At 49.4% G+C, this 14,236-nt stretch overlaps 1 long non-coding RNA gene across 1 annotated transcript in view; it reads right to left on the bottom strand.

Moving 5' to 3' along the window:
- Positions 1–14,236, bottom strand: part of LOC140690000 (uncharacterized) — a 44,411-nt gene that overhangs the window by 2,725 nt on the left and 27,450 nt on the right. The window lies entirely within an intron of this gene.

Below are 14,236 nucleotides of genomic sequence, written 5' to 3'. Positions count from 1 at the left end.
ATAAAATAAACATTAAAAAATATCTATGCTTCAAAAAATCAAATCTCATTAAAAAGGGGACAAAGAGTTTAAAAAAAAAGACACACAAGCAGCCAATAAGCATATACAAAGCCGTTAACTTCATTCACGCGTAGGAACATGCTAATTAAATCCATACACCCATCAAGATGGCTAAAATTTTAAATAATGACACCACCAAAAGCTGACAAGGATACGGAAAAACTGCATCACTTACACACTGCTGTTGCGAGTGCATGTAAATGGTGTGGCACTCTGTAAAACTAAATGCGTGACGCTGTGCCCACATAGCTACCCACACTGAGTCAGTGTGGAGAAATGAAACCAGGCTAGGTATTTCAGAGAGAGGGGCTTTAATTCAGGGAGGTGATTACAAATGGTCTGAAGGGCCAAAGGAGCAAAAAGGGGAATGAGAGGGAACCGAGATTGGTAACTGCAGGAGTAAACGCCAGAGGAACACAAGAGGGGAGGTGGTGACACCACAGCCCTGGAGGCATGGCTGTGCACACTGCCACAGTGGGACCACTGTCACAGGGGACCCCGGAGGCCCCTGGGGCCCGGGGCTGCTGCTGCAGCCAGGTCAACCATCAGAAGTAGAGGAAAAGAACAAGGCTTCTTCCACCAGCTTCCCAGGTCCTGCCAGAACCTGCCATTGGCCAAAGGTAACAAAACACTAGCTGCAAGGAGCCTAGGAGATGATGCAGAACAGAGCAGTTTGGGAAGTTTTACTCTCCAAATACACAGCGTCCTGTTCACACACATGTGCACAGACCCCGCACACCTACACCTGCCATCTGCTTCACTCTTGATGAATTTTTTTCTCTAGAATACTCATATCCTTATCTTATTTGATTCCCAGAGCCATTGGTTTTTCTCAAAAAATCTCATTATAGAAATAACGAATTGCAGACATTTACATAATATTTTAGAAAATTTCAAGATGCAAAAAAAGCAAAAATAAAAGTCACTTGGAATGCTTCTACCTGGGGACGGCCAATGCTAATATTTGGTGCAGGCGCGCCCTTCCTGACTGTATTTGTAAATATGACGGTGAAAATGGGGTCTTGGCATCTCCACAGAGGGACAGGAAGTCCAGCCACGTAGGATTTACCAAAGGGATGTTCTGCCACTATTATTCTCCGTTACCCACTTTGATGTAGAGGGGATGGGAGGACATGACCCTCAAATGAAACAAAGCAGCATCAAAGGAGTTGCCAGAGAACTCAGCTGGGTCCCCTGGGGTGTGGGGAGGTGGGTACCAGGGTGCAGCAACACACCTGTGCCTGGGGAACCTAAGAGCAAGAGCTGGAGCTGGAGCTGCCTCCACGGCAGGAGGAGGAGAGAGTAATGGAGAGCACGTACTGCCCTCCACGGGTGGGCAGCAGGGGCAGTCGCACAAATGGCACCTCCAAAGGGCCAGGGAGGCTTGGAGAGGCAAGGTGACCTCCCCCGGGGAAATCCAGGAGGGGAGGGGTCAGCCAGGAGCCCAGAGCTGAGTTGCAAACAGCCAGCCAAGGAGGCTTCCCCAGAAGCTCACAGCAGAAGAAGGGCAGCCAGGGCGTGACTCTGGCAGAAACAACTTCAGGGAGACACAGCGGCCTAGGATTCTGTCCTTGTCCTTTAACTGCCTCTGCTCCCTGGTCCTGGGCAGAGGCACAGGGGTGGGGTGGAGGGGCAGAGAGAACAGCTATTCAGTAGAAGAAAAGGAAAAAGTGAGGAAGAGAGGAGAGCACCCCCCACGAACCTGCTGCCCCTTCCACTGCAGGTTTCCGAGCCCAAGTCTGCCTGGGCTCGGGAGGGGGACGTCTGAATTGGAGACAAGATGGAAGCATTGGGTCCGGACTGGACCAAATTTTTTAATACCTGAAAACAAAATCATTCCTCAATCTCTGAGAGCCACATGAGGCTGCTGAGCACTTGAATTGAGGCCAGTCTGAATAGAGATGTTCGGAAAGTGTAAAATACACGCGGCATTTCATTGTTTTAATGGAAGTAAAACTGGTACTACCAGTGAGTCAGTTTCGGGTGTACAGCATAACCATTCCATACATGTGCACACTGCAAAGCCATCACCACCGAAGTCTAGTTCCCTTCTGTCACCACACCTTCACCCTTTTGTCCACCCCACAACCCCTGACCTCCTGATAACCATCAGTCTGTCCTCTGTATCTATGAGTTTTGCTTTGTTTGTTCATTTGTTTTGTTCTGTTTTGTTTTTTAGCAACGTACACACAGCTTGCCCCTCCTCCTACGCAGCGGGGTCCCACCTCTCCTGCGAAATGCGGCGTCTACTCTGGTGTCTCCACTGACGTTTCCGTGTTAACATCTGCACACATGCTCTCGTAGTACCCACACTCCCTTCCGTGTAGTAGAAATGAACACCTGTCCAGGTTACCGCAGGGTCACACTGTAGGTTCCACAGGGCTGATTCCAGAATCTCTGCAGGGCAGCAGGTGGGGGTGATGAGACCCCCTCTAACTTGGCTCGAGGTCTCCTGTCTGTGCAGTGTGGCACCTCGAGAGGGAAGCAGCCTCCCCTCCTGGCAGAGACAAAGCCTGTCTGCCTTGCCCCTGCCCCAGGCCTGGCCCCACCAAGGGATGCCCGCCACTCAGGCCTACGGGTCACCTCCACCAGCTCCTCTGCTTCCGGCCTCGCCTCTGTTCTGCCCACTAGGCTCCTCCCTGTCTGCGCAACGGCCGCCCAGGAACATTCAGAATGAAGCACAGAATTATTTGACAATTCATCAGACCCATAACAATCATTTTTCATGTAAATTTGTACATATTTCACATTCCAGGTGTCTTGTCGAGTTGAAAAGAAATTTCCTAGTAGGGTAAATGGTCACCTTTTGATTAATTTAAAATGTCTTCAACTGAGGTTTGTGATTTTAAGTAAAAAATCCTAAATTTATCAACAATATTAAAATATTTGAGAGAACTTAAAACACAGTATTTTTAAATGTAATTTATTACATTTTTAAGAATTACATAAATATTCAGGAAGATTTTATAAAAATAAAATACTTAAAAGGAAAATAGAAGCTATTATATTTATATATATAATTTTAAAGGCTTAAGGGAATTTAATTATCAAGAAATAAAAGTGCTCCTAAAATGACTGCTAAATATGCAAGATAAAATACGTAAAATTTTAAAATTCGTTGACTGAAATTAAATGCTTAGGTAGAAACTACGTTTTTGTGAGTTTAAGGAACTAGATATTAAAACTGTACAGAAGAGTCACCTCTGGCTCACATTTCTTGCCCCAGATTACATTCCAGGGATTCTCACCAGGCTGTAACCCCCGGAACCGGTTGGCACCCCCACCCCCGTGTGTACACAGCCACTGCTTACCTCCGGCTCCCCGCACGTCAGGGGTGGTGAGGGCGGGAGGCCCTCTGCACCCTGGGCTCTGCAGCGGAGGAGACAAGATGGTGAGGTCATCATGATTGCGACTGAAGGCCTAGGGCTTCTCTCCGTAATGCCATCATCAGCTCTCTCTCCTTTTTTAGTTCTTATCATTGGAGGTAAATTTTAAACGCGCGGTCCACCAGGAGGCAGGTCATGCAGGGGTCAAGGGCTGCTCTGGCCAGGCACCAGGCACCAGACACATTTCTCCCGACTCTTACCAGCAGCACCATCCCACTTTACAGATGAAGACACTGAGGCTCACAGGCAAGATAATGGCCCAGCCTGCCCTTGGCACCAAGTGGCCACTGCAGCAACTGCTCAAAACTCTGGATATCCAGGATGGTAGCCGGGGGAAGAGCAGGCTCTGCATATAGGGTCAGACATGGGTTTAAATCAGGCTCCACCACTTCCTTGGTGTGTGGACTTAAGGAAGTCACTTGGCGTCTCCCAACATCGCTTTCTTTGTTTATAAGGTTGTGAAGGCCAGCAATCATAGGTAAAAAAGCGCTTGGCACTAAATGCGTGCTCAGTAAATGGCCACTTCCACCCTCAAATGCTCAGAAGAGGAGCTGGGACGTGGTTCTAGCCACCAACAGGAAACTGCCAAACAGCTTCCTGCCTAGAAGTCTTGGGCTGCAAGGGAGAGCCCCAAACACCAGCCAGCCCAGAGGTGGGCTTCCTCTGGCTCTGGGAAAGGCTGCCAGGTCCTCAACCCTCACAAATGCTCCCTACCTCTGGGGCTAGTGCTGCCCTGTGGCCCAGGGGTCAGGTCGTTGGTCCCAATGCCCTGGCCTCATGGCGGTCAGCACTTAGACTTTCTCCTCAGGTCTTCAGGTCCTTAGTGCCCACACAGAGGGGACATGGCACGTCCCTCTTCTACAGCTTCCCCTCGTCTGGTCGAGTGCGGGCCACTGATTCTCTCGTTCCCCTCTGCCAGGATGGCCTGTGACTCACCAGAGCCGGGCTGATCTCCAAGCCCCACCAGAGGTGAGACAGCCTTCCTAGAGGACGGCCCCCGGGCTCTGCAGGACTGGGCAGCCCCCTGAGGTACTTCTTCCCCCAGTTCCCTCCAGTGCGACTTTGGGGTTTGTTGGGTTTTTTTGTTTTTTTTTTTTTAATGCTCTCTTGACCTAGTTCTAAGGCCCTGGCTAGAGGTGGGCCAGTTGCCCTTCTTGAGCTGACTAAGTCCCCACTCCAACCACTTCCCTTATGGGGCTTCACACTCTGGATCCTGGGGACCAGCCCCAATCAACCAGGGCCAGGCATCAGACAACCAGGGACAGCCCCTAAGCTGTCCTCCTCAGAGCCCAGGAAATTATTCAAGTTAGCCAGTCCACAGGGAGCCTGAGAAGCTAACCCCACCCCACTTTCCCCACACGAGCTGCCCCCTACAACTCCAGCTGCCAGCTCCCCGGTCCCGGGTACGAGCCCCTGTGTGGCCCTGCCTGGCAGCTTGCTCTGGTTTGGAGCTGTAAGTGACAAAGAGTCTGCCTTTCATCTATCTGAGGATCTTTGTGTTGGGTCCACCATCAAAGGAACCTTTAAGTCTTATAAAACAATTGGTGCTCTGAGCAGGATGGCGTGGCCGTGACCGCTGGCTCTTGGAGAGCTTTGTCGGGAGACTGCTCTTGGTTTATTTATTGGTTCCAGACCACGGTGAGAGGGCCTGGGACAGAACTAGGGCTTGCATGTCAGCCTCGCTGCTGCTACTATGTGGTGGCCACTCTCTCCTTACCCAAACTTCCTCAGCGTGGGAACACCCAAGTGAAGAGTGCTAATTGACCCAACTCTGGGGGCTGCATCCTGGCTTGGGTGGGGCCCGCTTTGGGGCCATAGGAGTGATGGGTCACAGGAGCAGCACTTTTCTGGGCTGGGTGTTCCAATGTGTTTCCGGAACAATCAGTGTTTATCAGAGGCCCTTTCCATGGCCCTAAGCTATCTTTGGTGTCATTCTTCTTTTTTGTCCTTTGGGGCAGGACCCTGGTTTGTCTGTGTTTCGGGTGACCCCTGTGCAAGGAAGTGCTGCTTGGAACCCCTGAGGTAGAGAAATGATGGCACGTGTCTCATTGTCCATGTTGCTCAGGTGGGGGTCACCTGCATAGTTCCCACTCCCCAGACCCTCAGGGGTATTGTGAGTTACACGCTCCCCCACCCGCAACACCTTCCACATTACCCAGTTACTTCAGTAATGCAAGAGCCCTAACCAGAGGAAAACTGAAAAATTCACAAATCATGGAAATTAAACAACACATTTTTAAACAATCAGTAAATCAAGAAGAAATTACAAAGGAGATTAGAAAATTCTCAGAGATGAAAGAAAACTAGAACACAACATACCAAAAACTACGGGCACAGTGACAGCAGCGCTAAGGAGGAAAATTGTAACACATTACAAACAAAACAAGAAATAGCTCAAATCAACAATCTTACTTTACAACTTAAGAAACTAGGAAAAAAAGGAACAAATTAAAGTAATGAGAAAGAAAGAAATAATAAAGATTAGAGCAGAGATAAATGAGAATCTACAGATTCCATGTGATTCTTATCAAAATCTCAGCGATGTTTTCTGCAGATACAGAAAACCTATCCTAAAATTCAAATAGAATACCAAGAGACCCTGAATGACCAAAACGATCTTGAAAAAGAACAAAACTGAAAGACTCACAATTTCTGATTTCAATACTTACACAGAGCTACAGTAATCAAAGTAGTGTGGTATTGAACAAAAGAAGACCTTTAGACCAACGGGATAGAAGACAGAGCCCAGAATTAAGCCCTTGTACATATGGTCAAATCATTTTTGACAAGGGTGCCAGACCATTCTGTCAATGAAATAATCAATGAACAATCTATCACTGAAATAGAAGAGTTTTATTTAAGCCTAGGAGTATAGCCTGGGAGACACCGATTCAAGAAGCACTTGAATTGTGCTCCACCAACTACAAAATGGGAGAGGCTTATAAAGGCAAAACCCACAAAATTACGTAAGCTGCATGTCAAGAATTATAACTGGAGCTGACAAGAAGTAAGGGGTGCTTGTTACCAAGAACTGTTTGGGGTCTGAAATGGCTGCACAGTTGCAAGGGGGAGGGAGAACTTGAGACAGTGACACTGCAGCTGGTAGCTAGCAGGCATTGTTTTGAGAAAGTCTGGTGGTATCCTTGAGTCTGATACAGTTCAGAAAATTCAAGTTCTCAGTAATGCAAGAATGTGTCTGAAACCACATCAACAAGGGCCACCTGGCTCCATTTTGAATGCTTGAACAACAGTGACTCCATTTTGAGTTTTAAATGCATTATTTTCTTTAATGGTTAAAGCAGATGTACAATGGATGTTTAATAAGCCACAAAACAGGTTGTTCTGGTTAGCATAAAGTCGAAATTAAATCATGTATAAGCCAGAATGACTTCCCCATAGCTCAATACGTGAAAATTTCTTCCATCACCTGAATGGGGGAAGGACAGCCTTTTCAACAAGTGGTGCTGGGGAACCAGACGTCACATGTGAAAGGAGGCGCTGGACCTTACCTAACACCATATACAAAAATCAACTCAAAATGGATCGAGGATCTGAATGAAGACATAAAACTCTCAGAAGAAAACATGGGACAAAAGCTTCACAACGTGGAATCTGGTAATGATATCTTGGGTAAGACGCTAAAGGCACAGGCAATTTAAAAATAGGCAAACTGAACTTCATGAAAAATTGAAAATTTCTGTCTATCGAGACACTATCCAAAGAGTAAACAAGCAACCCACAGAATGAGAGAAAATAATAAAGGATTAATATCCACAATATAGAGAGAATTCCTAAAATTCAGCAACAAAAAAGCAAACAAACTGATGCAAAAATGAACAAAAAACTTGAATAGACATCTCTCCAAAGAAGATGTACAAATGGCTAATAAGCACATAAAAACATGCTCAGCACCACTGATCATTAGGAAAATGCAAATCAAAACTATAATGAGATACCACCTCACACCCCTTAGGATGGCTACTATTTTTTTAAGAAAGCAGAAAATAAAGTGTTGGCAAAGATGTGGAGAAATTGGAACACTTGTACACTACAGGTGAGAATGTAAAATGGTTCAGCCACTACGAAAACACTATGGTGGGTTCCTCAAACAGTTAGAATTAGAATGACCATGTGGCCCAGCAATCCCACTTCTGGGTATATACCTAAAAGAATTGAAAGCAGGGTCTCAAAGAGAGACTTGTACCCTCATATTCATAGCAGCATTATTCACAGTAGCAACTCAAGTGTCCATCTAAGGATGAATGGATAAACAAAATGTGCTATATACATACAATGGAATAGTATTCAGCCTTAAAAAGAATATAGTTTTGACACAGGCTACAACATGGATGCGTCTTAAGGACACTATGCTAAGTGAAAGAACTCAGTCACAAAAAGACAAAATACTGCATGATTTAAATTATACGAGATACTTAGAATAGTCGAATTCATAAAGACAGTAAGTATAACGGGGGCTGCCAGGGGCTGGGGAGCCAGGGGTGAGGGGGAATGAGGACTTACTGCTTAACTGAGGTATGGAATTGCAGTCACAAGAGGAAAACAGTCACGGGGCTGTGTGGTGCTGATGGTCACAGAGCGGTGTGAATGTGCTCTGTGTAACTCAACTGCACACTTAAAAATGGCTGGAATCGTAAATTTTATGTTAAGTGTATGTTACCACACATCTAAAAATTATTTTCTAAGCAGAGCTGTTGGGCAGTTAATGAGATAAGGGATGTAGAATAGTGACCACAGGGAATTTCATGAGCAAAAAGGATCACTCATTGTTCACTTAATTAGGATGCGCACTCCCACACCGTACCATCAGAGGAAGTTGTAATTCTATTTTGTGAATTACAAGAGATCTGCAGAGAGGGAAAGAGAAACTGTCACTGAACTGGTCCTGGACTGGTGGTAGAGGAGGGGCGGGGACAGGGAGGGGCTCCCACGGATGGTGATGGGGTTGGGGAGTGGGAGGCGGCAGGGAATGGGTGAGCAGGGCGTAGGGGTGGGGAGCAGAGGGTGAGGAACAGGTGAGGGTAGTCATGTCGCCCTCCTCTGCCCCCCTGGGCCGGGACTCAGGCACCAGCTGGGCCCAGCTGCAGGGAGGGTGAGAGAACTCAGGCCCTCTGAGCGGGAGGAGCTGGAGGTGAGAGGTTTTCACGGAGGGAAAAATGGAGCTTTCTCGGCTGAAGGCAACTGCTCAAAACCCAGTGACCAGGCCTGACCCAAGGCAGAGCCCGAGGGGCTGCCAGAGGCACATCTGCTTGTCCCCTACTCTGAGCTGGGCGGCCCCCATCCACCCCGCAGGCCCAGGAGGCCACCCGAGGGTGGAACGTCCAGGGCAGGCTGGTGGGTGACTGAGACGGGGGGCGGAGTTGGAGGATGCACCCGCTGCCCCTGGGGTGGTGCCTGGTTCACGTCATGACGAGGTGCCAGCAGATGGCATGGTGGGCGCGATGGGCTGAACCACGGAGAAAGCCAGTCCACCAAGGGCGAGTTTTCCCCTGAGGCTGAGAGGCTCTATCTGCTGATGAAATCTCTGGGGCATCTTTGAACCTATTTCCTTTCCTGGGATTGCAAGGCCAGGAGGACCTCTTTTAAGAGCTCACAGTGAGGCCATGGCGATGCACATGGATCATCCTCTGGTTTAGTTCTCAGTGGCCAGTAGACTTAATTGGCACCCACAGCCTTCCCATCAGCTGAGTAACAGGAATTCACGGTTGGTGGCTCCTGAGTGACCAAACAGAAACCTCCACTTGCTGAAAGAGGAAGGGACAGAAATAGCCTCAGGCCTGGGAGGTGACTGCCAGGAAAGGAGGTGGGGACACAGGTATGTGAGTGAAAGCTAGAATGTTCTCTAATGGAATCTGCGTCCAGTAGAGGAAAAACTTACCCTCTGAGATGAAGCTGTGTGAAAGGACAAACACATGACAGTGGTGAATCCCACAGGGATTTTGTGACCATCAATTCATACCAACTTTCACATCTTAAAGTTCACCTCATGGAAGACACTAAAAAGGACACTTGACACATTATCTCATTTAATTCACAAATATCCCCATGAGAGAGGGACTGCTGTTGCCATTTTACAGACAAGCAAACCAAAGCACAGAAATCAAATAATTCATCTGAAGCTGCACAGCTAGTAAATTGCAGAAGGGACACTTTAACCCAGGTCCCGAACTCACCATAACCTGACGCTCTCCAGGGCCGCTGCTTACATGTCTGTTGTGCCTTCAACATGGGACCAGAGGGAGGGCCAGGACTGTGATAAAATTAGGGGTGCAAGCCCTGGACCAGTATGTGACTGTCTTTGTGGAAGACAATGTGCAAAAGAGAAAGCCAGAGACCGCAGTTCAGAACAGCCAGCTGCCTGAATGCTCAGGTCCTTCCTGAAGGAAGGAAACCCAGGGCAAGAGGGGTGACAACCAGGGGGCCTGAGGCAGTCCAAGCAAGCAAAGAGTAGCGGGTGTTCATCAGCCAGGGGTCCGGGGCCAGGAGGCATGACTCCTTGTCCCTGGACTCACAGGTGCAACTATCTCTGTCCAGCCTGTTAGAGGCTGGGGACATTCAGGAATTGGGAGAAGGAAAAAGATGTTTCCAGAAGTGGGGAGCTCTGAGATGCAAGGTCTCCTGTCCCAGCTAGCTCAGGCAGGAGTTCCTGGTGTGGCAGAATGAAGAGACACCACTGGTCAGCAGGTTGGAGCCAAGACGCGTTTTCCTAAATGGGGTTTCTAACAACAAGTTCTATGTTCCATGTCCACTGTTTCCAGAGAAAACGACCTCTCTCTCCTTCCCTCAGCCTTACCCCTCCCTTACTCACCAATCCCATCCCCAGAGGGAACCACTGTCAAAAGTGTGGCTTCTGTCCTTCCAGGGGTTTAGTTATTTACACACTTACCAAATGCTATATTCTAAAAAGAGAAAACATGGGTTGCAACTTCTTCTTTTCACCTCCAAATGCTGCTGCCCTGGCCATCCTCCTGTGTCAGCACATGGACATCTACTGTGCCTTTTCCAGTGCCGACATGACATCCCAAGGTGATGTGGGACATGCAAGCCCTCGTGTGTCTGAGCATTTGTCCTGTTGAGTGGAGGTGATCACAAGGCCTTCTTGAGAATGGGTTGTCCTTTCCCACAGTGTTGCTCCCTCCCATCAAATGATCAGATTTAGGGAGAGGATGTTTAGTCTCAGAGCACCTGGAAATACTGGGATTCTGGTCCCTCTGATGTTTGAGGGATTTAGGGGGTTTGATGGATCTGAGAGGTGAAGGGGTCTGGGAATTGACTGTTTGGAAAAAGGTGGGGTCTGGGAAATCCTGTCTGTGAGGTTGTAGGTTTGTGAAGAGATGAGCATGGAAGGTGATGAGGTCTGGGCGGTGATGCAGAGGTGATGGGGTCTGAATCACCTCCCATGATGCCACAGCAGCTCTGCACAAGCAGGACTGCTGGCCAAAACAGCTGGGCTGGTCAGATGAGAGCCAGGCCTCCTCCCCATGGGCTGTGGTTGCCATCATCCTGTTCAGCCGGGCTGTGTCCTGCACACCTCTGGGTGCAGCTCTCTGGAGCCTTCTCCTTTGTCATCCAGGTGAAGCAGCAGCAGATCCCCTCCCTTCGTTCCAGGGCTTGGCTGCCCTGAGTCATAGACCAAGACCTGGGGCCGCCTAGAGCTCTTCCTCCCTCTATTTGGGCCCCTTAGCTGGAAAAACTGGTCAGTTTGTAGTGATAGAAATCAACTCACCCGAAGGACACACCTCGTGGCAGTTTAAGAAACTGAAGGGATGTAACCCCTGTGCAGTCTGAGGGCTCCTGAGCTTCCAGAAATCTGCATGCAAGCTTAATTTTTCCCTCCCTCTTTACTTCGCTCCGTTTCCCCCACCTTCTCTCCCTGTCCTTCAACAAAACACTTGTCGCCCCTCTCATGCACTGAGCTAAGTACTGGGCACCAAGAAATGAATTTGCAAGTTCCTACTACTCTTCATGAGGACATGCCATGCTTCTTCTGCACTGAGGTTCACTCTGCTTGGTTGAGGTTTTATGGTTTTCTTGTGTTTTCTGACTTCAAGCTGTTACAGATATCCAGGGTCCTTTTGCCAATTCAGAGACCTCCAAACTGGTCCCTGGACACCTGTTTCTGTAGACTGTGTCCCAAGTGCTTGGCACTGACCAAGCCTTCCAAGGACAGAAGAAACATGGGCACCTGCTGGACTCCCCTCCCTTTCCCGGAGAAGAACTCACACTGGCCTTGCCAAGGGCCCTGATGGCCCCCACCTAGAATGCTTGCAGGTACAATGGCCTCACCTCCACCACCCAGGCTCCCACATATGCCTCCTACTTCAGCCTGGTTACCTGTGCTCAGACAGCTTGGGTGAGGCACTCAGAGATTTGAGGCTGAATAAATGGACAAGTCAGGTGAAAACAGGAAGGAAACTAGGTGGAAACAGAAGCTCAGAGAAGTCACAAGTCTGCAATTTCATGAGTTCTAAAAGATAAAATGCAGACTGAAAATAGTTACCTTGATTTGGAACAATCAAGGGGCATTAGTACAATTTTCCTTTCTACATTTTCCAAGTGTAGGTGTATTTCTTCCAAAATAACACAGAAGCGCAAGGGATAGATAAAGGGTCCTGTGCCCAGCAGGTGGGAAGGGAAAGGTTTCTCTTACTTTCTCAATGCCTGAGGCAAGTGGCTTCCCTAGAAGGTGGTTCCTGGTCCTCCAAGAGGGGTCAGTTCCCACAGGGAGGCCTTTGGAGGAAGCCCCGGGTAATAGTGTGAGTTTGAGTGAAAGCCCCGGAGGCCAAGGCTGTTCCAGGATGCACCTGACAAATTCCGATGTTACTCAACAATTCTTCAGAGTCTAAGGGGCATACTGTGTGGCAAAGGCTACTTGAGAGGTGCTGTCAGTGAGACCTGGGAGGCAAGTGCTTAACAGGGAGCAGGCCTCCCAGCCCAAACTGCTGAGAGGGTGAGTCTGCACCCAGGGGGCCCACCAGCCCAGCACTCTCTGTGCCTCTCATGCTTCCTGATGTTTTGGACAACTTGGGTCAAGTTCCAGGTGCAACTCGCTGGGCAGCTGGTGAGCTCCCTTGCAGAGGTGCAGGGTCCCAACCTTGTCTGGGACAGAGAGAGTTATTCTCAGGGCTGAACAGGGGGAAATGACTAAGCTTGATGTGTGCTTTATATTTTTTAAATTTTGCCTCTTTCCTCATGAGCCCAGCCTGCCCTTGGCCCTTCCACCTGGCTCACCACAGAGATCCAAGGCTTTCCAGCCTCCAGGACCCCTCCCTGCTGCTCCCTTGGCCTGGCACACCCTGCCTCCCTCTTCCTGCACAGGCTCACCTCACACTCCCCTGTCCTGTCTTCTTCACTCAGATCTGCCACACATGCCTATTTCCTTCTGCCCTGGATGCCCACGGCTGTTGGCCCCCTTCCCCCCAGCAGAGTGGGGCTCTGACTCCTAATACGAATTTCCTGATTTATACTGCAGACTTCCCAGTGTGTGGAGCAGTGCCTGACCATCCTCCAGGGACTTCACATGCTGTTCCTCTGCAGGGAAGGCTGTCTACTCCTCCTTCTACCACCCACACTCACTCACTCAAGGGTCACTTCCACCCACAAGCTTCTTCCACTCCTAGGCCAAGTCAGGCTAGGCTGCTGGATGCTCTGGGGCTCCCTGCACTCTCCTTCCAGACCAAATTCTGTTACGTGTTTGGTTGATCTCCATCTCCCAGGATAAGCTTCAAAGAGACAGGGATCCTATCTGCCCTGCTCCCATGCTATCCCTGCTGCCCAGCACTTACTGAGATGGTACTGATGGGACAACTGAGGCCTGGGGCCTCTATCTGGTGTACTGTTAAATCTTCAGTGCACCCAAGAGGTGCTCAGAAATGGGAGCCTGTCCCCACCCCAAGCTGGTTGTAGAAGGACTGGCCTTGTGCCACCTCTAGTGTTTGACCTGCAGAGGATGGGAAAGTACCTAGTGCAGGCCCAGCCCAGATGTCAACTGACTCCGAGTATGATGATCTTTTTGGATGGAACTCATGTAGTTAGCAGAGAGTCTGTCTTTCCTACTCAAAGACCTGCCACCCTCTGTCTGTGTCCCCATCTCTGTAACACCCAGACAATGCTTGGTGATGACTTTCTCAGGCAGTGGTGGAGGGCCAAGTCTTCCTGGCACAGGAAATACAAAGAGGTCAGGAACAAGCAAAAAAGGTCACACTCAGTGGCTCACTGTCACTGGAGGCAGCAGGGTACAGGTGCCCCATCAGCCTATCAGAGGACAGCTCTCTTGAGAACCACCACCCACCACCTCTGGTTTTCAAGTGTGTGGAATTCATGCGTGGGGCACAGAGGCAGTGGAGACAGTCTGCCTTCTAGCGTCGGGGCCCAGTTGCCCTCCGTGTGGCCTGGGCATGTTCCTTCCCCACTCTGAGCCTGTAAGAGGGAGTGACAGATACCAGAAAGGCTCTGTGGGATTAAACGAAGTCATGTGGACAAAGAGTGGAAAGATGAAAAAGACCCAATTTAAGAACAGTTCAAGCAATGGTGACCCCGGGGGAACTACAGCAGGGAGCTCTGGGGGGTCTGCTTTTTGATGGCGTCATTCCTAAGGGTGGCGATCACCTGTGAAGAGGACAGAGGATGCAAAGCGCCTCACCCGTAGTGGCTTTGTCCTGATCCCAGTGGGAGGTGGTGCCCAGCCATGGGACGCAGGAGTCACACTCCCGCCCCATTCTCCAGGTGGTTCAGGGCGGCGCCAGTGGCGCTAGGCTGGTCCCTCCGGACGC

The sequence above is a fragment of the Vicugna pacos genome, chromosome 28, assembly GCF_048564905.1.
Source record: "Vicugna pacos chromosome 28, VicPac4, whole genome shotgun sequence".
Lineage (NCBI taxonomy): Eukaryota > Metazoa > Chordata > Mammalia > Artiodactyla > Camelidae > Vicugna > Vicugna pacos.
Note: the sequence above shows the minus strand (reverse complement) of the source record. Positions and strands in the feature narration are given on the sequence as shown.